The following is a 24,934-nucleotide window of genomic DNA, read 5'->3' on the forward strand; positions in this document are numbered from 1 at the left end:
CTGCATCTCAGGTCAGCAACAGCCCCGCTGAGGGCCAAAAAATCAGCTCCCCCCAGCCCTAACTTCCTAAGGGTCAGCCCTCCCAGGCCACCTCTCCTGGAAGACCAGCTCTGACGAACCCATGACGGTCAGGAACCGACTCTGGGACTCATTTCCCAGGCTCCTGCCCACCGCCCTCTCTCTTCTTCCTCCTCCTCCATCTCCCTCTTCACTCCCATCCTCCCTCCCACTTTCACTTCCCTTCTCTCCTTTCCTCTCCCTCCTTCGTTTCCTTTCAGTCCTCACCTTCCTCACTGCACTTCCCCATCCAACTCAGCTGACGCATTCTCAGGTCAGTAGAGGGTTTTCTTTCACTCTATGTTTTTATTGCAACGATCATTCTTAATGAACAGAAACCTGTTTCGGACCATGTGGATGCCACCTCATGACCAACTGCTGCCCCGCGGCCCCGTGTCCACTCAGTGTCCTCACGGCACAGGTGCCCAGTAGTATGGCTGTGACCAGGGGTAGCAACATGGGACATGGGAGAGGTATCCCAGCCAAAAGGCTCTGCAAAGCCTCCCCAGCAAACGGGAGCAAGGCCCAGGGCGGTAGGGAGAGCGCTGTGCTCATGCTGTAGGCAGTTCAGCTTCTGCAAACTGTCCATGGACTGCAAATTACTTTGTTTCCATGGTTACAAAAGAACCATAAGCATTCTGAAATATGTTCTTGGTTTCATGTTTGCGAAATCTAAGCAACATCATAAGAAAAATCACTGAATTCTGTCCGAGGCTCTAGGGGTGTTTTCCTCTCTGAAAGGAGCCCCTTCCGGGACTTGGGATTGAGTGACAGCCTTCAATCACGGTTCTCCTGGTGGTAACAGGGAACTCCTCAGCCTGCTGGGAGCTGGGGCCCTCGACAGCCTCATGGCTCCACACGCCAGGGTTCTAAGGATCACACGTGTGCAGATAGCAAAGCTTGCTGCACACACACCAGGTGCTAACAAGCCCCAAACTTCTCACTCATACTTGCTAACTACATCTCTTCTCTCAGCCTCCATGGCGTTTCACACTCTGCCTTTATATAGAGATGAACCATGCGTCCTGAGTGCTACAAAGATTCACCTCCTTCCTGGCAGAAGGGTGCATCTTTCCATCACGGGGTCTTCACGCGAGCCGGCCCAGGATTTGCAGAGTGGGTGAGTCTAACGTTGATGATACTTTCTCAATATTCCCTTCACACCCTTCCAAAAACAAGAGTACTGCCAGCTTCTTACCGAGGTTGTAATGAGCAAAATATTTTTCTCTTATTTGTCACTTTTTAATGTAATACTAGTGAAGAATGTGACTCTACATGTACACTGTAAGCACCCACACCGTGAACATTCTGCTCTCCCGTGACTGTATTCACAGGTCACAAGGACAAAACTTCTCCATAGTAGCCAAAATTTATTTATTTATTTATTTATTTATTTCTGTTAACATGACTTCCACTCATCTGAAAGTCACAGAAGTGGCTTTTCCTTCATAAAAAGATCCAAAGGATCCACAAGCCAGGTTTAATAAACATGTTGGTCCAGGTAGGAAAATGACCCCTCAGTCTCCCTCCCCTCAAAGACCAGGGCAGCCAGGAAACTGCGCTCTCCAGTCAATGACAGCCGGCAGGATTCCCTAAGTAAGCAACCGGAAGATTCCCATCTCGCAGAGCGCGCCTTTCAAGACAAAGAACATACTACCCAACTGAGGACTGAGGCAGTAAAGAAACATGTTTTCGGCCGGGTGCGGCGGCTCACGCTTGTAATCCCAGCACTTTGGGAGGAGGAGGCAGGCGGATCACAAGGTCAGGCGACCGAGACCATCCCGGCTAACACGGTGAAACCCCCGTCTCTACCAAAAATACAAAAAATTAGCCAGGCGTGGTAGCGGGCACCTGTAGTCCCAGCTACTCGGGAGGCTGAGGCAGAAGAGAGGAGTGAAGCTGAGAGGCAGAGTTTGCAGTGAGCCAAGATCACGCCACTGCACTCCAGCCTGGGCGACAGAGCGAGACTCCATCTCAAAAATAAAAAATAAAAAAATAAAAATAAATAAAATTAAAAATGTGTCCTCATGTTTTGGCCTTTGAGACAAAGCCTCTTATTTAATCGAGTTCTGACTGAATTTGACTCACAGTACTCTGGCAGATTCTTCATTCTCTGGTGAGATAGACGAATGTTGCAGGGTGAGGGCAATGCCAGCCCTTTCAGGGTCAACTTTTTGAGGAGTGATGTCTGGCAGAACACAATCCAACACCATAGTAGGATCCCCCACCCAAGAACTTAGACGCTTTCTGGTACTTACTCTGTCTGCTTGTTTCCCTTTCTTGAATTCAGCTGAGGGGAAAAAAAAAACAAAAAAATCAAAACCAGAAATGAACAGCCCATGTGTTTTTGTGTCTGAAAAGTTAATACATCCACATCCAACTTTCTAAATGAGACCACGGCAGGTATGATGGTCACCGAACAGTGGCCACTGTTGACAAAATACAAAGTCTTCTACAAACATGAACGAGTTTCTAGCAATACAAAAGTCAAGGGAATTTACTCCACATATTAAAGCTGTCAAGGGTGCTCATCAAAAATGTACTTAGAGGTTTTCCTTTAAAGTTATTTTTGAAGATTTTTAAGTTGCAATACTTAAAAGCCTCTGGGAAAAGAAAGGATACAGCTATCTGGAAGATTTATACTAAATGATTTTCATGTCTTTTTTGATAAAGTTAAATAAGATCAGCCTTGAAGTAATGGGTTCCACTACTCTGAGGCTGTGGATGGAATCCATACCACGAGACAATTGAATAAACAGCAAGGCTGCACACACAGGACGCAGGCAGTGAGCCAGCCTGACTAGTCATGTTCTGGGTCAGTTCTACCCAGTTCTGCCCAGGCCCCACTGGAGATGAAAACCTGCGCTGTAGAAGCCTTCAATCCCCACCTTTCAAAATCTAATCCTCAACTGAGGCCCAAGTCCAAAAATCTACTGAAATCTTAGCCCGCGTTAGACCAGCTGTCCCCCAGCCTTTTTGCACCAGGGATGGGTTTCATGGAAGACAATTTTTCTGGGGGCTGGTTTTGAATTGCAACTGTTCCACCTCAGGTCAGGTATTGGATCCTCATAAGGAGCACCTCCGAGATCCCTCACATACAGTTTACAATAGGGTCCCAGCGCCTAGGAGAACATGCGGCTTACAAGAGGGTCCCAGCACCTAGGAGAACACGTGGATTATGATAGGGCCCCAGCACCTAGGAAAACATGTGTCTTACGAACAGGTATTATATCTAGGAGAACAGGAATGAAATGAATTGGTAAAGCCAAAATCCACCGGATCTACCACTTCAAAACAAACACCACTGTCCAATATTGATGTGAGCCAAAAACATGGAAGTCCTGAGGGCCCACACTGACCACAGCCAGACACCACTTCTACAAGAAGCAAGCACGCGCCTAGAGATCACCCGTGATGACCCAGGAGAGCAGTTTGAGCAGAGACAAATGTGAAGGAGAGGCATATAGGCCAGGGTGCTGGTTGTGCCCGTCTTTGTGACCTCACTGAGATTGCTGACCTCTAGCCCTTGGTGTCTGTCCTATGGAGGAGATAGCCCCCAAATCCCTGCTTCCCTTCAGCACTGACTGAGGTGGCCCTGAAGTCTCCCCAGGGCTGAGACTGCTTCTAAATCCTGTTAACTGCACATCCACATAAAAAACAAAAAACAAAATATCAAGTATGCAGACAGGAAAACAAAAATACGTGAATCCTCCCTTATTCAACAGGCATTTAAAAAGTATCAGGAAAATTGTGATAGGCTTTAAACCACCACCAGCTATCACGTCCTGTTGACATGTTTTAGCTAATCAGGAACATCTTTACCAAGCACCTGTGTGTTCAGGAAATCAGTTGACAGGTCCCAAATAACCTCGGAGCCTGCGACCTGACCCCCACTCACGCACATCACTTCCCCAGAGGAACGAGCCCTGGACACCTTTCAAATGGTGAGGAACAGGAACAAGGGTAGCTTTCCCTCAACACCACAAAACAAGCTCGACCCCGAGGAGCCCGGAGAACAGCGACGTTTGTTTAGATGCTTTCCCACTGACCTTGTCAGAGGGAACGTTCCCACCCCACACCGCCCAGTGTTTTACTCTCCCTGGAATACCAGCAGCCATCAACTCTCAACAAGCTGGAAACAGAGGCCAAGCTGACAGGAGGCCTCTCTCCATTCCCTACTGAATTCGCTCAGGACACGGATGTTCCCAAACACACACGGCCCCGAGTATTCCACACCTGGAGAACATTCAAACAACAGACGCTGCAAAGACGTTCCCCTAAAGAGAAACTCAGTTTCTAACTTCCCTTAGGGAAAAATATGAGATCCAGAACTTTCCAAAAAATCAAGTGTGGGATGAAGCCACTCACCTCTGGCACTTCCTAACCTTGCCTTCCCACAGGTGCTCAGGCATGGCCCCGTGACAGCCCCGTCCACCCAGAATGGCAGCAGAGCTCAGGCAGCCAGCACCTGGGCAGCTGGCGAAGCAACCCCAGGGTGAAAACGGCATCCCAGGCACCACTTCCCGGAGCCCCTCAGCAAGAAAAACAGAGGCGGGACAGAACTGAGGGCTGACTTGAGGCTGGGGAGCCACAGACCCGCACAGCTCAATCATCAGACATGCTCTTCTGTGGACAGAGCCCAGGGAGAGGCCAGCACAGAGACCCAAGTGCTGGCTCCATGAACCAGCGTCCTCCAGGGCTGCAAGTTTGTGATCACAGCTTCAGAATTTGGTTGCAGAATCTTCTGGAATCAAAGACACACCAAACTGTAAAGCTGCCAGGACAGCAGGGCCCAGGAGCAGGCTCAGGGGAGGACCACGTAGAAACCCCACACACAGCACACACGTGTGCATGCTTACTCCACACATGCCACCCCTTCACCCAATACTAGACGTGCAAACGCATGTATGCACTCCATACACAACCTCAAATACACTCACCAAATATGATGCGTGTACACACTTCACACACACCCTCAAATAGATACGACACACATGAACATGCTCACTTGACCCACACCTGCTAAATACACTCACCACACACGCACAAACGTGACACACCTGCACACTCATTCCAGACATCACACCCCTCACCAAGTACACAGGTGCACACAACCCCAAGTCCAGAACCTGCAGACTCCACAAGCTTTGGTTTCCCCCACTGTTTCTCTCATCACATGAGATCCACACACAGGTGTCATTTACTGACATCTAACACCCGGGGAGGCCCTTAGACAGAACTGCAGTCACAAGTCGACTTCATTCAGGCATTCATCACCAGCCTCTTGAAGCCATCTCCTGTCCCCACGGGGAGCGGGGGCCGAGACCAGAGACGTTACTGGGCTTACAGATCCCCAGGCTGGAAACCCAGCAAAATCAGGAGGGCTCGGCCACGGCCCTGGAGGGAGATGGGTACTGGCTCAGGTATGCGAAATATGAGTCCTCATTTCCATACAGTGTCACCTATGGCAGCATCAGGTGAAAGCCAGTGGTTTGGCATTCCTGGGATAGACAGTCCTGGAATTACAAGGGAAGCTTTTTACTCCTCCCCTCTGAACACATGAGGTCCTTGGTCCCCTCATATCTAACACTGGGAATCCGAATCGGTGACTCCTTGTCCACCTGAGGACCACCCAAGAGGATCCACACACTTGCTACAACAGCAGCACTGCACCTGGTCTGCAGGGGAGCAAAGCAAATCCCACCTTTATGACTAAAACTGGATTACCCCGACACTGGCAGCCTGCAGTGTGTATATCGTCAAGCTCCCACATCTGCGCCACCTGCAAGAGGAACACAAGCCCTTAGTCCCAGGTTCTCAGGACGGCCTGTGAGGTGGATGCTGGCACCCTTCTCATCTCCCAGTGGAGAGGAGAGAAGGCCAGGGTCAGGCCTGGTGTATCAGGAGGGTTGGGGTTCAAACCCCATCTGCCTCACAAAGCAGCCCTTCCCGTTCAAGTGACTTCTATCATCAGCCTTAAAATGTACCACAGTTACCAGCAATTCTGAGTGCTGTTCCTTGGGACGTCAGAAGCAAACATTTTGTTAGAAAGATTTTGCCAAGTCTGCTTTCAAAATCCTGTGTTATGAAATGACTAATGAAAATTTGAGCTATGAAATAAAGCACATAGTTAAATGAATCCCAAAATGACTATCGCGAAGGAAGTTTTAATTTGAAGTGAAAAATATCCTCTAAATGACATCAGCCAGAATTATCATCAATCATTACTGATCCCATATGCTTCATGAATTATACAGCATCATCTCAGATATGAACTTAAAACCGTTAGCTGAATGCACATTTCACCGCAACCAAAGTTCTGCTATTATAAGTAGCACAGGCGTCTCTGGAGAGGATTTTAATTGAGACTACAAACAATGCGCATGATCGTGGTAAGAGGTTTCATGCTGGCTGTTCTCCAAGGTGCAACACAGAGAAACACCACTAACCTCAAAGAAACCTGCTGCTCTGTAATGAGATGAGAGATGAGAGATGATGTGGACGGACTACTGTAAATATTTGAAAAGGAGAAACAATGCAAGGAAAGAATCGTATCAGTTACCCTTCACATTCTTAGAAAAAAAGGTTTTTCTTTTGGGATGATTTAAAAAGAAAATGACATTTCTGGATTTTTTTTTTTTTTTTAACTTTTCTTTGAGACAGGGTCTTGGCTCTGTCGCCAAGATTGGAGTACAGCAGAGCAATCGCAGCTCACTGTAGCCTTAAGTGATCTTCCCACCTCAGCCTCCAGAGTAGCAGGGACCACAGGCACGCACCACCACACTCAGCTAATTTTTCTGTTATACAGATGGGGTCTTGCTATGTTGTCCAGGCTGATCTTCAACCCCTTCACCTCAAGTGATCCTCCTGTCTTGACCTCCCAAAGATTTAGCCTAAGCGACCACTTCTTATCGGAAAACAGACATTAGAGCAAATGCATTTCTATAAGATTTTCTACCTCTTTTCACTGGGGAAAAAGGTAACTTGCCTCCAAGGGTTGGAGACAAAGACGTTACTGCAGACAAGAGTGCTATGCATCCCAGGAACCACTACACCACGAGGCACGGCCGTGCACCCTGGATGCCGGAGTAGCACATGAGGCTAGCACAGGCCGACGCCGGCCCTCTCCAGAAGCAGGCCTATCCTTCCCTCCTCTCCTCAGCCCCCTCTCCCTTCAGGCCTCAGTGGCTGCTGACAGGGGAGAGGCCACAACTAGAGGAGGCTCTCAACTCCACCAGGGACAGGAGCCCCGGACGCTGGGGACTCAACTGCTGCCCTCCGTGCCCACCTCCTTCTGGTTCAGCCTTCTCAGGAGTCAGGCATGGCCACTTTGGCCCTCTTTCCCTTCTGTGGCTCCTACAAAAACCAGTCCAGCGAGCCCAGGCTGCCTCACACACCAGGGACACCTGCACAGGCCCCCTCCATGTCCTTATCCAAGCTCCTGGGGCCAGAAGGGTCTTGCAATATTTCACTTTCCAGTTGAGCATCCCCAGCCTGAAATCCAAAGTGCTCTGAAGAGTATTTCCTTCAAGTGTCATGGGAAAGCTCGGAATGTTTCAGGTTTCAGAGCATTTTGGAGTAGGGACTCTCAGCCTTAATTTGAACCTCTTCAAGGAAGCCACACACTGAAGCCCCCGATGTCCACCCTACACAATCCCAGCACACCCTCTGAAGTCCTCAGTAGCAGATTTTCTTTCTTCAAAAATAACCACAAGTCACAAACTCACACGCAATCACAGAAGGGGGTTGTGGACACCCGCACAGACGATGAAATTTAACTGTCACATTTTTACCTGGGTAATTTAAAGTCATTCCTCAAAACACACCTGTTTTACTAAGTTGCATTTTAAGGTGAACACACACAAATCACTCCAGGGAAACAAACGTCTCTTTGGGCTGCGTGTGGTTTCTTGACTCCCGTGAATAACTCAGCATTCACCCTCACTTCTGGATAAGGGAGACGATGCAAAGAAATCTGTTAAAATAAAGACATGAATACAAGTTTAAGAAGGGTTTGAAAGGTTCCTCCTGTCCCCCCGGAGGGGAGAGGAGGACGCCTGGAAAGCTCATGGGGGACAGGAGCACAGCCTCCTCGGTGTGCCATGGACGCCACCTCACCAAGCCTCGGAGAGGATGATGCCTGGAAGACTCACAGGGGTGGGAGCACAGACTCCTCAGTGATTTCTACACTCAGCAGCTTCAGAAATTCCCGTAGCAGAACACATGAGAATTGAGACTGGAACACCCCAAAGAAAGGGGACGAGGGGTCAAAAAAAGCATTCGATCATTACCAAGGAGCGCGGGCATGAAGCCGCTTCAAAGACCGTGTGAGAAGTCACTCATAGGCGTTTCAGAAAATAAGGGTAGTGCGGGATTGCTCGATTAGCTCAAACAGGCTGCTGTCCCTCAGGTCATGAAGTCCCTGAGATGAGCCTCTCACTGAGCGAAGTCACTCGCATCTCTGCCAGAGAAAGTACTACAAGCCGACACATAACGTCATGAAACCTGGGCTTCAGCCCGTCGACAACAGTGAGTCTGACACGGTACATCCCTCCAGATGGTTCAAGACCCCAGGGGTTCATCAGACAACCTCGAAGGGCTGTGTCTGTCCTTTTCCAAGTTCTGGATTTTTCCTAATGTACTATAAGTAGCATGTTCCAGTAGAGACGCAATTAACTGACTCTGGGTCCTCTTAATTTTGAAATTAGAAACACACTTGGCCAGGCACAGTGGCTCATGCCTGTGATCTCAGTACTTTGGGAGGCTGAGGCAGCTGGACTGCTTAAGTCCAGGAGTTCGAGTCCAGCCTGGGCAACATTGCAAAACTCCATCTCTACAAAAAATACAAAAATAAGTCAGGCATGAGGACACGTGGAACATGTGCCTGTGGGTCCTGGCTACCCAGGAGACTGAGGCAGGAGGATCGCTTGAGCCTGGGAGGTTGAGGCTGTAGTAAGCTGTGCTCACACCACTGCCTGGGCAACAAAAAGGGTTTTTTTGCCTGTCTCAAAAACATCAAAGAGATAAAGAATTATATACATGACTAGGCCAAAATAAAAGAGGCCTTGTGGAACGACCTGAAACACAGCTGCAAATTCTGGCAGGGCCTCCCCTGGCTTGATTTGTGGTGAGTGTAGGACCACTCTGAAGGATAGCACCCCAGGCATCTTCCGATACTAGACCTTACAGTACAACTTCCCATCGCTGGACAGAACACTGGCCTTGGAGCCTGGGACACCCTGGGGCAGTGCCACCATCCGGAGGCCGCCATGGCACAAGGAGCCCCTACCATCATGAAGCCTGGGACGTCCATCAGAGCAGTGCCACCCACCTGAGGCCGCCATGCCAGAGGAGCCTGGACATCATGAAGCCTGGGACATCCTGGGGCAGTGCCACCAACCTGAGACTGCTGTGACACAAGGGGGCCCTGGTGCCACTGAGAGGCTACACAGCAGGTCCAGGCCCAGGCCAAGAGTGAAGAGGCTCCATATCCTTTCCATCCCTCTAGCTGAGTCCACAGACGTCTTGGAGCAGAAGTGCATCACCCTCAATGTCCACGGGTAAGTTTTTGGCCACAGAATCTGGAAGCATAAAAGATAGTTCTGGGCTGGTTGGTTGCCAGCTCGGACCTGTCCTCTTTCTACACAAAACCTGGCTCACACCAAGCAGCGTCTAAGTCCTGGAAGACCTGCTAAACACAAGTGCAGCTACAAAGCGGAGAAACTGGAGGGGGCCGGGCTGTGCTCCAGTGGCACCAGCGTTTCTCAGGAAGACGCCGGGGGTTACAGGGTCCAGGACAAAGGCTTCCTGGGATCCAGGACATGGAACAAGAACCCATTCCCTGGTCCTGTTGAATGTGAATCGTCTACGGGCCAATTCCCTCCCTCGGAGGACTGAGCACCGCCCCACAACACATACCAAGGTAATAACAAGCCCGTTACCAGCAAGAGGCTGGTGATGAAAACGTGAGGACCAGTTGAGCATGAGGGATCCTGACCGATCATCCCTGGCACCGAACAAGGGGCAGACAGCACCCCCTGTTCCTGACGCATCAGTCCTGGCACTGAGCGAGGGATGGAAGCACGGCCTGTGCCCCTGCAGATGCAGAGGGATGTGAGGGGGGCGCAGGCTGGGCTTGGAGGCTACCTCAACCACCTGCGCTTGCACTTCCGTTCCTCAAGGCGGGGAGGCGAGGCACAGGCAACATTAGGGCTCACCTTGCACCTGGGCTGCACTTTTTTCTGCTTATGCCTTGTGCTCGCTTTACATGGACAGGCATAGCTATAATAACGGTTCCCTGATTATTTCGCTGCCTACATAAAGGGCTTTCAGAATTCACCTCCATCCTTAGGAAAGGAGGCCAACACCAGGCTGTCTCCCTTAAGATGCAATGTCTCATATGGGGAAAAAAAATCAAGAGAAATCAAATAAAGGCCATAAAATACATCAGTTTCAACATTCAAATTTAATAGTACGCTTTAAATTGAAGATGAGTTAAGTCACATTTCCAAACCTCTGAAAGCACGGTTACTGGGAGGGAGTGATTTGCAACACACAAAGACAGCTCTGTAGAAGGGCCCAGGCTGGATGAGGGCTCAAATGTCAGTGCAAGGAGAAAGTCTGAACAAACTCGCTCCTGCCCTGCTGCTGTCCTCTTCCAAAACACACTGTTTATCTGTCAGTTTAGAACAAGGCCTAGGGAGGTGGGAGGCAGGCCTGGGAGGGTCACCTAGCAACCAAGCTCCTCACCCACACAACGGTACCAGGCTGAGCTGAGCAGCACACACAAACACGACTAATTCTCCCCAGAAGCAAGACGGAAGGCAGCACACTGCCACGCCAGGCGTCCTGCAGGTGAGAAGACTGAGGGGAGCCAGAGGTACCTTTAATCTTACTTGCATGGTGGAAGGAGAGGAATAATGCCACTCACTTGAGTGTTGCACAATGCTTTCTAGCAGTGAGTGGCAGAAAACAAAAATTATAGATGCTTCCTCAGACAAATGTTTCTGAAGAACTGAACATAAATTATGTTCAGGAAATAGCATTATGAATGCCTCAAGTGCTTTTGTTTTTAATAATCCCAGAGTAATTCTATAAACCCGGGAATCAGTCTCACCCAACTCCAGGATCACGGCCCAGGTGACGTGGGCACACACATCCTGAATCTCTAATGCTCAACTAAAGTGGGGCGAGTGAAAATGATCCTGGGTATAATTTACACAGACACAGGAAGGTGGCTGAGCCCCAAACCCCTAAACCAGGAAGACCAGCGTCCTTCAGGGGCCTCACCTCTGTCCTTTCCCAGCCTCTGGGAACCACCACTCTGCTCTCTACTGACACAAACGCCCCTCCAAGGTACAACCATCTGACCTGGCTGGAATCCAAGTATCCAAGTGCAGGATTGTACGTCAGCCCCGTGAAGCCAGGATTACAGCCACTGAATGGCAGTTTTCCATCCCACGGCAACCGGCTTTGCTAGGGGCTTCCTCGGGGACCACTGACCTCACGCCACTACCCCTCAACTACTTCAACTAACGTGCATCATGGCAGAGGCCTCTCCAGGCAGACCAGCCCTGCCCGAGTCCTGCTTCATGGCAAACCCTCCAGGCAAACGTCCTTGGCCTCCTCCGGGAGGCTGTGTTCGGAAGGTGTCCTCATTTACTTCTGTGGCTCTCAGACATTTAACTGGAGCCCAACACACTTCTTCTGTTCACATAGTATTGAGTTAACAGATTTTTATGAGTCAATTTTCACTGGGAAAAACACCATTTCAGGAGCCCCAATGACCACAATGAAAATGTTTTTACCTCCCCTTACATGACATCGGCAACGCCAGGTCCAGGAAACGTTCTGGATCTCAGATAATGGCATATCCACTCATAGTAAGTCTCTGTCTTGTTTCACAAGGTATCAAATGCTGCCCAGAAGCAGGAAAAACCCCACAACGTGGCAAGGAAGGGCGACCAGCGTGAGTTCTAAGGCCAGACCACCCGGGTCTGCTGACAGCGTGGCGAGGGGCAAACAGTGCAGGGTCTAAGGCCAGACCACCCGGGTCCCGCTGACAGTGTGGCTTCAGGAGTTTCCTAAACCCTCTCCTCTCCAAGTTTCATGTCAGAAAAATGTGGTGATAACCGTGTCCACCTCGTGGGATGACGGGAACACACACAGTAACAGTGTCAGCAGGTGGCTTGCTGGGCACCTGGTGAGGCTACACTGCTGTAGGTTGCCCCACGTGAAATCCAATTCGTTTAAAAATATATATACATATATATACCCCAAACCTACAACCGTATAAAGCTCATTAATCCTAGTTCTCCTCAAGGCATTGAGCTATCAATAATGAGCCATCCCCCTGCTGCTGACCTGCCTCAGCCCCACCCTCCGGAAACCCCGCATCCACACCAGCCACACAGGATGAGGCCAGGGAAGGAGCAGGACTGTGTCTTGGGAACTTAAACTCTGGAAGCTGAGTTAAATCAGTGTCGCTCAAATCTTGTCACCAACTATCTTGTTAAATTGGGAGATTCCATCTCTGGGGATCTTGAGGGAACCTGAGGCTCTGCATTGAGTGAGGTGAGCACTCATGCTGGAATGAGACGGCAGAGAAAGTAACAGAATCTGGGGTCGCAGCTGCCCGAGACTTGGGTCCCACGAGGAAAGTGGCATCAGGGCCCTCAGGACAGTGGCGGAGATCCCAGGAGGCAAGTCCCCGTGCAGAGACTCATGGACCTAAATTTGCTCCAGGGCCAGGAGGGGCTGTTGCGCTGACAGCCCCGAGGCAGGCAGCCTTCGAGCTCCTCCAGCTGCCGTCCGGCAGGCAGGGAGGACAGTGCCCAGACCACCCCGGGGCTTCCCCAGCCTGCCAGGCTGGTACTCTTACTCCAGCCACTGACAAGAGTCCCCATGTTCCAAGCTAGGTTGGAACAGTGCCTCAGGCCTCGGGGCACATGCACCCCCCTGCAGGGCCACTCCTACCCAACACCTGGGGATGGCTATTCCCACACATCCCCAACTCACAGCAAAACTTCAAAATGAAAGTCGGAAGATACAGCCAGGAAACCAATGCTCAAGAAGTAACTCTAGGGTGACTCTTCCTACAGCTATTGCTACTGAACATCTTTAAAAACATTTCCAGGGTGACTTTCTAGAACTATTGTTGTTAAAAATCTTTCAAATTCTTCATTTCAAAATTAGCTTTTATTACACTGTCTTCCCTATTCTACCAAGACTCTAGAAAACAAAACCGTTATAAATTCCAATTCTATCTTATAGGAAGTTAGAACACATGTTTCTTCAAAGGATTCTACATGTTTCCTTGGCGATATCCTTTTCATGCCCCATGCTACTGCCCACAATAGGAAATGCTTTTCCAACCCAACAAAACTCAACCCAACCCAACCCAATCCAACCCAACCCAACCCAACCCAACCCAAGGGCCCTGAGACAGGCCCCTAACGAATCGTCTACCAACTCCTGAGACAGGCTTGCCCTAATGAATCATCTGCAAACTCCATCTTCCATTAAAAACAGTACTGAAAATGAGCATATTACTGCTTTTTAAAAATTGCTGTAGAGCGGACAGTGTTCAGTTCTGTGAATTTCAGCACAAATATTCCCATAATCATCATCACACAAACAGAACAGTCCAACAGCCATCTGCCATCTCCATCACAGATGATGCAATCAGGTTTCCATTACCGGGTTTTTTTGTTTTTTTTGTTTTTTTTGTTTTTTTTTTTTTCTATTTTGAGATGGAGTTTCTGCTCTGTCGCCCAGGGTCGAGGGCAGTGGCGCGATCTCGGCTCACTGCAACCTCTGCCTCCCGGGTACAAGTGATTCTCCTGCCTCAGCCTCCCAAGTAGCTGGCATTACAGGTACCTGTCACCATGCCCGGCTAATTTTCATATTTCCAGTACAGACGGGGTTTCACCATGGTGACCAGGCTGGTCTCAAGCTCCTAACGTCAGGGGATCCACCTGCCTCCTCCTCTCAAAGTGCTGGAATTACAGGCGTAAGCCACAACGCCCAACCATTACTGGTGTAATTTCTAAGCCACTCTCTCGCACCCACTCCCTTTTTTTTTTTTTTTTTTTAAAGAACCAGCTTTATGGCTATATTTTTTCCAAGAGAATCAGTTACCCATTTGAAGTACAAATAAGACATCGTGTTTAAAAACCAAAAATGCTCATTTGCACAGAAGTCTCCAATTACCCAGTCGATTTGAGCCTTGAGAATAAGATCAAGCTGTTGGCTGAATACAACTTCCCTTTTCATCTGTCTGCCTGTGAGTTAGACACAAGGACAAAGCCACGAGCTAGGGACATAAAGGCAGGAACCAACAAGGCAGCCGAGACTCCAAATAAAACCTCGAAGGACCAACACAAATGCACCACACCCTGTACGCCCTCCTCTCCTTCCTTTTCCGAATTTCCAGAGGATGAAACAGGGACCTCCTCAGACGTCCCATGATGCAGGCGGCCAGAGGGGAAGGCAGCGGCAGCCTGAATGAGGTGATCGGGAAATCACATTCCACAAACAGAAATTTTCCATGTGCTTTACATCCTCTGTCTCTGAAGAACTATGCCAGGCTAACAGTGGCTAGAAAACCGCCTTCAAATGTCATTTCCCATTTCAAGCAAAGAAAACAGTGGTGGGCCATGAGGGAAAAACATAGCCATGTGTTCTGGAGTATTAAATAAGTTTTTTTTCTGTCATAAACATATAATTTTATATTCTCAGATTTCTGTATAATTGATATGCTTCCTAATTAGCAGACATAGTAATAAAAAGTGAATTCCAAGTGTAAGATCGGAGGACCCGTTCACATGGCTTCAGGTTCTGCTACTGTGTTTCAACTTAAGAAAATGGTTCTGTGCGTTTGTAACAAGGCGTGAGAGTCTATGTGGCTGTAATCAGGGTTCGTGTTGGCTCCGTAGCAGAGGATGTTACACTGTTACATTATCTTCTACAAAAAATCCTGAAAAAACGAAGGCTGAATAGACATACACACCCTCCCGAAATAATCCAAATGTCCACCGATATGAAAAACAGATGAATTACAGTTTCCATCATGGAATATTCCTCAGCAGTGAAAACAAACTATAGCCACAGGTGCCAACTAGGATAAAGAAAACATTTTAAACAAGTTTAAAGTGAACTGACTAGGCGGAATTCCTCGATTACAGGCGTCTGCTCCAAAATGGTCCTGTTCTGAATCCTGTGATGTAGAATGATAGTTAGCAACCCTGTTTCAGGGCATATCTAGAAAAAAGCAAAATAATGACTACACAATTTTAAATTCTTTGTAAATTATAACTATTACTATGAAAATTCTAAAAATGTGAAAATCTTCCCAACTGTTATTGGACAAGCTTCAAAATAAATACCCTGGCCTTGCTTGCCACATCCACAGATGTGCCAAAATAAATGAAAATATAGCCCAAGTTAGTAGAATCGAAACCTGAAGATGCACAAGCCGTCCCTGCCTCGCTATCTATACATCATGTAGAAATTTAAGAGCAGGTAGTGACACTGCAATGCAAGGCTCAAACCAACTGGGTATTTGGAAACTTCTATGCAAATTGGCATTTTCGGTTTTTAAACACGGTGTTATTTCTACTTCAAACAGGTAACTGTTTGGTTCCCTTGGAAAAAATATAGCCATAAACCTAGTCTAAAAAAAAAAAAATACTGGAGTGGGTATGAGAGAGAGTAGCTTAGAAATTTTAAAAGTATTGGCAGGGAGCAGTGGCTCATGCCTGTAATCCCAGCACTTTGAGAGGCAGGCCCCACGGGGCCTTTGAGGACACCGGTCTCCTCTGCTGCCTTCCTCCTGGACTGACCCCACGACATTCACTGGGTTTCCACCCCTGTCTCATTCAACATCCCAAGGGTGGTCTTCATCCTCATCTGGGGCTCAGCTCTGCCCCAATTTCCTAAATCTTTGCCTTCAGAGGCTGAAAATACCCACGCCCAGGGTCACCCTAAGTCCACGTTTACCCCAGAGAGTCCCAATTTTATGTTTTACCAGCATCGCCTTAGTGATAATTTACCCTGTCAATTCCAACTGCCTTCACACCTCACCCCTGCTGTCTCCCAGCAGACCCCACTCAGATGCACATGCCCCAGACCCCACACCCAGGTCTGTGCATGCTGCCCTGCTCTGCCCATGTGGGGACCACCTCTCTTTCTTGAGGAATCAGCTGGCGATCATCTCCTTGTGGAGGGCTGCCCTGACTTCCAACAATCTCCAGCAAAGGTAGAAGCCATCCTCGGTGCTTCCCCAAAACTCAGGCCAAGTATGAAGATGGCGCAGATGCTAGCTGTACCTGGGATGCCATGGGCAGTGTCCCCAGATGCTCTACACATGGCCCGGGGCACCGCCTGAACACAACAAGTGCTGAAGAAATAAAACTGACGTGCGCTGACCTCTGATAGGGCCCCCTTCACCGTCCACATCTGTCTCCCCTCTGGACAGTAAAATCCACAAGACAGGGAGGGCTTGTCTCACTCATCTTCAAACTCCCAGGGTCACCCTGGTAGGTAAAGGGGACTCAAATGTCTTCTGAAGGAAGCCACTGGTTAGCTGCCGAGTTAAAGGGCCTCTGAAATTCAGAGCTCTGCATAGGAGTCCAGCACACTTTATTATGAATGACCCCAATCACGGCAGAAGTGGCCGTGGAACCAGTGCTAACCAATTCAGGGTACGTCTACACAGAGTGGGCCGATGGCGCCGAGTCACGTCAACGTCCTGTTGCAGACTGGGAGACACCGGTCAGACACGGACCCAGGCAGAGCACAGATCTCGTGTTAAATTGGCTCCATGTAAACAGCACTCCCTGCCAGGCCCTTTCCTATCCGCACAGCTTCTACAAATTCAACTCTCGCACCTGACACCTAAGAATACTGCACACCCCCATGTGAACCCCCCATTTACCTCCCAAATGACCTGGCATGGCCAAGTACAAAAAATTTCAACATAAGGGAACTGGAGGGCATGTGCGGCTTTCTCGAGTCCCTCCTGCCTCCTAATGGGAGGGCCCAATGCTTCACACCCCGAGTGAAGGGCGGGTCCCTTCGGCCCCCCGGCTTTGACCTGGAGCTAATCAGCATTAACTAATTTCACTTTCCAGGACCAACTTCAAAGGCCTGCAAAGCCAGAGAAGCGAGAGGAGATGGAACACGCCCTCACCTCAGACCTGCTGCAAGCACGTACTTCTCAGATGCGTCCCAAGGTGCACAGCGTGTCCGTTGCCTGTTTCACATGCATCGACCTGCAGGTCTTCTATATGACATCAGCATCCTGGGCACTGGAAACAAGAGGAATAATGGCAAGTCCCCTCTGCAGCAAAGGTGAGGAAAAGGGACCCAACGCAATGGAACTGTCCTTTTTCTGACAGTCTCAAAACAGAAGGAAAATACTGTACAGCCAACTTCCCCTCACGCAGGTTTATTTACCTGTGACTCAGAGGCCATGACAGACAACTTCAGGTTCTCACCGATTCCTATTTTCCCCATCCAGGAAGCCTTTGTTTTTAATATCGTACGAACTTGCCATTTTGTAGACCAAAAACAGCAAATATTGGCAGTTTCCTACAGTTCAACCGAATAAAATAGGATCATGGCCTTTAGTGAAACCATGAAGAAAAGGTGGGTATCTCAATATGTGTTTCCAGACGGGCTTTGTTCCTGAAGCACTAACTCTGTTCACTCAGGATTTTAGACACTGAAGAATAAACAGCAATATCCCACCAAGAAAACCAAAAGGATCAAATAATTTTGCATCCACCTTGGAGCCTTTTTAGGACAAGGCAGGACACAAACTTTTAAAAAGCTGCAGTTGTCCCTCTGTATACACAGGGACATGGATTCCAGAACACTCCCCGAGTTTACCCAAATCTATGTATCCACAGGACCCGCGGCCACCCTATGGAACCGCATGTAGGAAACGTCGGCCCTCCACAAAGCCAGGTTTTTTCAGTAAGGGTTGGTTGGAAAATAATTACCATAAGTGATCCTTCGAAGCTCAAAACCCATGTTGTTCAGGGTCAGCTGCATTTACTACTTGTGTCATATCTGAGGCCTGAAAGCCATCATTCTCGATACCTTAACGTGATGGTTAACAAACTAACTGTTCTGATTAGAAAGAGGAAAAAGCTTATTTTTAAGCTGACCATGAGAGTGGATGTGCTACGGTGAACGGAGAACAGACCTAAGCAAGCACCAAGGCTGGGGTGACTGCCTGTGCTCAGACGCACCAGGGCGTGTTCCTCCATCTCCCTCTGCTGAAAGGGGTAACGGCTTCTCCCCCACGAGTAAAGGGCCTTTTTTAAATATTCACACGAGAAGTGCTATGAAAAGCTGAAAGGTCACAGATAACATTTTTAAAAATAAACATTAACGTAAGCATTTAACAAGCCCATTATGATTAAAAAAAAAAGGTATTAAGTTCTTGGGTGTGGTGGCTCATGGCCGTAATCCCAGTAGTTTGGGTGGCCGAGGTGGGTGCATCACCTGAGGTCAAGAGTTTAAGACCAACCTGGCCAACATGGTGAAACACCGTCTCTAACGAAAATATGAAAATTAGCCAGGCATGGTGGCAGACGCCTATAGCCCCAGTTACTTGGGAGGCTGAGGGAGGAGAATCACTTCAACCCGGGAGGGAGAGTTTGCAATCAGCCAAGATCATGTCATTGCACTTCAGCCTGGGCATTGAGTGTGAAACTCCATCCCAAAAAGAAAAAAAAAAAGTATAAAGTTTTCCTTCTAATGAACCTATCATTCAGCCACCGAGGTATACTATAGCTACTTATTCAACCATGAGATACACCACAGGAGATATAGGCGAACAGGACACAGTTCTTCTCTGAAAGAAGGCTGCACCCTCAACAGAAGGGAGGCACACCCTCCGAATGGAATCGGCATAGGGAACAGATGCTGCTGCAGGTGGAACTGGCTGCACAGAGCACCCGCTCAAGTGTCTGAGAAACAAGGAGCCGTTGATGCCATCACCTTCCATACCTGAGCTGGGGTAGTGGGGAGCCTGTCATCACCACCACCACCACCCGGACAAAGAGCCCCAGAACCACACAACGAGCTTACAAACTCACCGAGGCGATGACCGAGCAATGTGCGTGCAGTGATGCGAACACGCAGACGTCAGGGCCACGCGCAGTGTTGGTTTTGTGCATCAACCTGAGCGTGCCCGGGGTGCCCAGATGGCTGGTTCTGCATTATTTCTGTGTGAGATGCATGTTTGCCTCTGGACTGAGTGGAGACCCATCCTCGCCGGTGTGGGGGACACCACCCCATCCACCCAGGGCCCGAGTAAAACAGCAAGGCGGGGAAAACTGGGTTCACTCCACCTATCTGGCTGATGGGCCAGTGACATTTGTCTTCTGCAGCCCATGCTCCTGGGTCTCAGCTCCTCAGACCCGGGTGGGATCTGCACCCTCCGCTTCTCAAGTCTTCAAGCCACACCCTCCCAGGACTCTAGCTTGCAGGCTGTGGGTCCTGGGGCTTCTTGGACTCCGTACCCCTGCAACAGCCCTCCCGCTGGAGACACATGCACACCCGGCTGGCTGGCTCTCTGGAGAGCCCTGACCAGAAGCCGCCCCTAAAAGTGGTCTTCAGAGTTTCTTTCTAGCCCTAAGATCCTAGCGCCCCTCCTACAATTCTAGGCGGAAAGGTGAACGGAGACCAATGGACAGAGTTGTGTGCGAGGACACGCCAGGCAGCAGCACTGGGCAGGAGGGCACTAACGCTCACTAAACAAAAAATCAATGTTGCTTGCCACAAAAATGAGAATCGTCAAGATTTCTTCAAACAGAAATGAGTTTGTTTCATGATTTGCTCTTAATACATAAGAAAGCATAAAAGTAGGCCTATTAACAATTACGTAAATCTTTAGAGGCCCTTGAACTACTTCTGTCCCTTTGTGTTTTTATACAAAAATAAGCCTGAGGTTAAAGAGAATATCATCACTGGCCACAGCTGGGGCCACGCGAGGACACAGCTTATACCCCCTGAGGTCCCTGGGTGCCCCAAGTCCTTCCCTTGCTATTTATGGAAATATGGGAGAAACCAGGAGGTCTGAGCATGGACCTGGCCGTGCTCCCAGGGGCCGAGGAAAGCACCCATCTGTTCAGTCTTCCCTCCACCCCGCGGTTCCCTCCTACCCAGCCACTTGGGCTGACGTGGCTCATGCACTCAGCAGCGCCATCATTAAACGTTTAGCTTCGCATCACGAGGGCCTCCTCTGACCACTCCTGAACCTACAGTCAGCACTAGTCTACAGGACACGCGTGGACAAGGTTGATGGATCATGGCCTCCAACGAAGAAGATGCCAGGCAAGGAGTCGGAGAGCCGGGGATGGAGCAATACTCACCCACGGAGGCGAAGGCCAAAGCGGCCACCACCGAGGACCTCCCTTCCTACCCTGAGGGCAGCTCACCCAGGGAAACGAAGGCCGACACCGCCCACCACTGAGGGCCTCAAGGGCTCTCCCCACCCTGAAGGCGGCTGCGGTCACATTTCTCATCGCACCAAGAGACCCGTGTATTGAGCACAAACCTTTTCAACCTTCAAATCAATAAGGAATCACAACACGGACATTCCCTCAATCCAAATGGCCAGCCCACAAAACAGACATGCAATCATACCCATTTCCTGTGGGAAAATCAGTCAGTCCCTGGGGCCTTGCGCCAGGGGTGGGGGAGCAACATGAGGAGATGCCGCAGCCCCAGCCTGGCTCTTCCCTCTACAGCTCCTTTTCCCTTCTCTTCCCACCGCCCCTTCCCACCCTCTCCTAGCCTCAGAGGCTCCTTCCTCAAATTCTTTCCCCTTGATGAAGTCATTCATGCCCAAAATACAAGGCAAAGTCATGGGGGCTCAAGAGAAAATCCATACCGTGGCTCGCGTTTTAGATTCTCATAAGTTTGAGAATAACCAAGCAAGAATCTTTGGCATCTGAATGTGGTCTGAATGCATCTGAGCTCAATGTCCGGCACTGGCCCGGAGTGGATCATGGGTGTCTCGGACATCTTCGTAACTCTACACCAATTATTTTGAAACACCCTAGCAGAATAGAACCATGTGAATAGCTACTTCTCAGTTAAAATTAGGAAAAGACTCCAAAAGTTGCCCTCAAGGAACATCCTTCCCACGAGGAGTTTCTGCGAGGAGTTTCTGCATCGGGCCCTTCAGGCACAGACAAGGCCCCCGGGCCCAACTTCCTCATCCCTGCATTATAAAGCAACAAAGACGGTGGGGAATAAAGCAAGTGAAGGAGTCAGTCCCGCACAAAACGGGCTCCAGAAGCCACAGCCACTCTCCCAGTGTGGGAGCCAAGTTCAGAGACCTGGAAACACCAGCATTCCCAGGGAGGAGGGCAGAACAAGTCATTTCCCCCTAGTTTAGGGAGACACCACCCCATGTCCTCCGGCCTTAATAGAAGAGAGACTTCACATAAATGATTTCAATGACTCCACCACACACAGAAAGTGGGCTAAGGGCTAACACACCCATTTAAATGCCTGGCAAAAACACATTAAATGAACACACAGATAAACAAGGTTCTCCTGTTATCCACGAAATATTCAGAAACAAATCCAGTAAGCAATCTCTTTGCAATCAAAAGACCAATTCAGAGGTGCAGATTAAAAAGAAACATACAACTGAACCATTAATACACACCAAGAACCAAGTTCTAAGGAAGTGTTATCACATCACCACCTCCAAGCTGCAGGAAGAAGCACTGCCCATGGACCAGCTGTTCACTCGTGGGTCAGTGAATGAATGGCAGTGCTGTCCAGGACAACGATGAGATGTTAAACTGAAAAGGGCAAAATGGCAGAGGCTGGAGGGACCTTCCAGGTAACCCGGCCCCTCAGTGGACAGAGGACCCCCGTAGGGCCACAGAGCCCAGAGCCCCAGTGTGTTCGGGGCAAGCACTCAACTGCAACCCTGATGATGCCCGAACGCCTTCTGCCCTTCTGCATCTCTGCCCCACTAACAGAGAATCCATAAATGCTAAGGAAATGTAATGCATTTCACAATACCTGTAGATTTTTAGCAAATTAAAGATAAACAGTGACAAACTTTGAGAATTAACCAAAATATAGTTCCAGTGAATGCCCAAACTCAAAGCTAGTCTCCAAGAGGTGATAAGCTGTGTGTGGTGGTTAACGCCTGTAGATCCCAGCAGTTGGGGAGGCTGAGGCAGGAGAATCACTTGAGCCTAGAAGGTTGAGGGTGCAGTGAGCTGTCATTGTACTACTGCACCCAACCTGAGAAACAGAGTGAGACTGTCAAAAACAAACAAAAACAAATTAAAGGAGTTCAGATGAATTCGCCCATACCCTTTAAATTTTCATTTGGGTACATGGGGTGATCGAGTTCCTTTTTCCCTTGCAATAAATGAATAATCTAATAATTAAATATAATCTAACAATTACATGGGAAAATTTAATTATTTTCCCATTTCATTATTTCCTATCTCAGGGAAAAAGTTAAAATTATTCCCTGTTTCAGGGAAAAAGCTAAAAATCATTTTAAACCTTCCTTCCACAAAACAGTATACTCAGTCATCTCTATCTGCTTTATCATGTGGAATTCAGCTTCACATGTCTACAATACAGTTTTTGTTAAACAGCGTTTATGTAGACAGGCAAGAGAAAGAAACATTTTGTCTATGTAGAAGCAGCAGAAGACACGTTTTAACAGAAAAGGGAGAAGACACCACCGTGTGAATCTGGAAATTCTGTCATCTTGTCCTCACACACAGAAAACACCCAAGCACGTGCCTAATGTCCAACAGGAGCACAGAAAGGACAGGGGTCCCTCCAGTTGTTTAATGACCAGCCCCCACATGTCACCGCCACATAACAAAATCCACACGGCAACTTCAGCACGTTTCATTCACGATTCGATGGAAATCAGGCTGAAGAACATACAGATGTTTTGCCCACATTTAAAAATCCAAGTGTGGGACTCATAGAAATAAAACACATTATGGGTTCACTTAACTTTTCCAAATTTTTACTTGGAGAAACCTATAAAGTACTTGTCAGTTACATCCTTAAGTTTTTCAATAATTTTTATATGCAAAGGTCAGGCAAGACTTGTAAAGAGGTACACACATACGGCCCGGTGCGGTGGCTCACAACTATAATCCCAGCACTTTGGGAGGCCGAGGTGGGCAGATCACGAGGTCAGGAAACCGAGACCATCCTGGCTTACACGGTGAAACCCCGTCTCTACTAAAAATACAATTGGCCAGGCGTGGTGGCGGGTGCCTGTAGTCCCAGCTACTCGGGAGGCTGAGGCTGGAGAATGGCATGAACCCGGGAGGCAGAGCTTGCAGTGAGCTGAGATCGTACCACCGCACTCCAGCCTGGGTGACAGAGGGAAACTGTCTCAAAAAAAAAAAAAAAAAAAAAGGAGGTACACACACATCCACATTCTTCTCTCAGGGAGACGGGCCCTTTTTTAAGATTCCACATGTAAATGTGGTTGTCACCCTGCCTTTGAGAGGATGGGCTGTGTTTTAAGGGTGAACACACTTTCCTACGTGCACCAAGGATGCATCATGGGGGACAGTGCTGCCACCGCCTGCCCAGTCTCTGCTCAGGGTGGGGCAAAGGGAGCTCATTTGTCTCCCGTGTACACCATCAAAAAAAAAAAAAAAAAAGAAAAAAGATTTTGCTGCTTCATACTAGTAAAGTGGGCAGATTCTACATGCCAACTCTTATTCAAGGTCGCCTAACACTGACTCAGGAACTCTGGCCCTGATGTGCTTGGAGTTTTAATGCTAACAGTGTTAAAGACCACTCCCCCAGGAGCTCTGAACAAGTACTCCAGGTATACACTGAACAAGACCACACACTCTCTGACCGAAATCTAACTTCCCAGACCCAAACTACAGAACCACAGAAGACACTGCTTCTGTCCAACTTTGTGTTCTGCCGTCGTTTGTGTCCATTATTTCCTACAAACCATCTCATTAGAATTTAGGGCACACAAAAGGCCGATACAACAGGGTTACTTTTCAAAGGTTTGGAGGTGAAGAACAGATACAATGCATTAACTTCCTATTGCTGCTGCAACAAATTACCACAAATGCAAACCTCCTCTCAGCCCTGGAAGTCAGGAGTCCCAGGGCTGAAGTCAAGGGGTCAGTAGGTTGTGTTCCTGCCTGGAGTCTCCCAATTCATAGAGGCCACCATGCAGCTTGGCTCACAGCCCAACACCCCTTCTCCCACTGCCCCGGCCTCAGCCCTGCACCCCTCAGGCCCCTGTCCCACCCTTGGCCCCATGCCTCTCTGGCCCCCACCCCACACCCGCCCTCAGCCCCACAGCCCTCTGGCCTCTATCTCATCCTCAGGTCTCCTCCTCTGAGATGGACGACTGGACCCTAGACGGAGCGATGAACATTCTGAACAGAATCAACGTAACTCAACATTTGAGTCGGAGAGGCCAAGCAATAAGACTTTCAAAAAAGCTATCACAAAGTATGTACCGTGCCTGTAGTTCACAGCTGAGCGTGGCGTCATGAGTACGAGTGTGCGGCCACACACACCAGGCCCAAGTTTAAGATCAAATATAAGGAGCTTTCCACTGTGGTATTTAACTAGATCATATTACAAAATAGCCTCCTGATTGCAGTTTTTATCCAAAAAGTTCTCTGTAATTAAAGAAATTAATTTTTCCCTAAAAGACATTTCTCTATCTATCGTCCCATAAAAACTAAATGGGCATATTAAAGAAAAAAGAGAAATGTTTGATTTAGGGGTTTGCCTACGACTTGGATAAGCATAATTTTCTTCTGGCCAAGCAGGGAGCAGCTGGACCAGACTGGAGGGAAGGAAAAACAAATTT

General features: G+C 48.8%; 1 protein-coding gene across 6 annotated transcripts in view; it reads right to left on the minus strand.

The window, feature by feature from the left end:
- The window catches only part of LOC139361431 (disco-interacting protein 2 homolog C-like), a 95,671-nt gene extending 72,365 nt beyond the window's left edge, over positions 1-23,306 (minus strand). For 2 of the 6 annotated variants that reach the window (XR_011619001.1, XM_071090023.1), the window contains exons 1-3: positions 17,249-23,306; positions 9,389-9,638; positions 7,884-8,032 (exon numbers count right to left, since the gene is read on the minus strand). The gene's annotated coding sequence lies outside the window, so the exon portion shown is untranslated. Of the gene's footprint in view, positions 1-7,883; positions 8,033-9,388; positions 10,739-17,248 lie in introns of those variants that run through there. The other 4 variants (XM_071090025.1, XM_071090024.1, XM_071090027.1 and 1 more) reach the window with 4 other exon arrangements.
- Positions 23,307-24,934: the final 1,628 nt, after the last annotated feature.

The sequence above is a fragment of the Macaca nemestrina genome, unplaced genomic scaffold (genome assembly GCF_043159975.1).
Source record: "Macaca nemestrina isolate mMacNem1 unplaced genomic scaffold, mMacNem.hap1 Scaffold_49, whole genome shotgun sequence".
Lineage (NCBI taxonomy): Eukaryota > Metazoa > Chordata > Mammalia > Primates > Cercopithecidae > Macaca > Macaca nemestrina.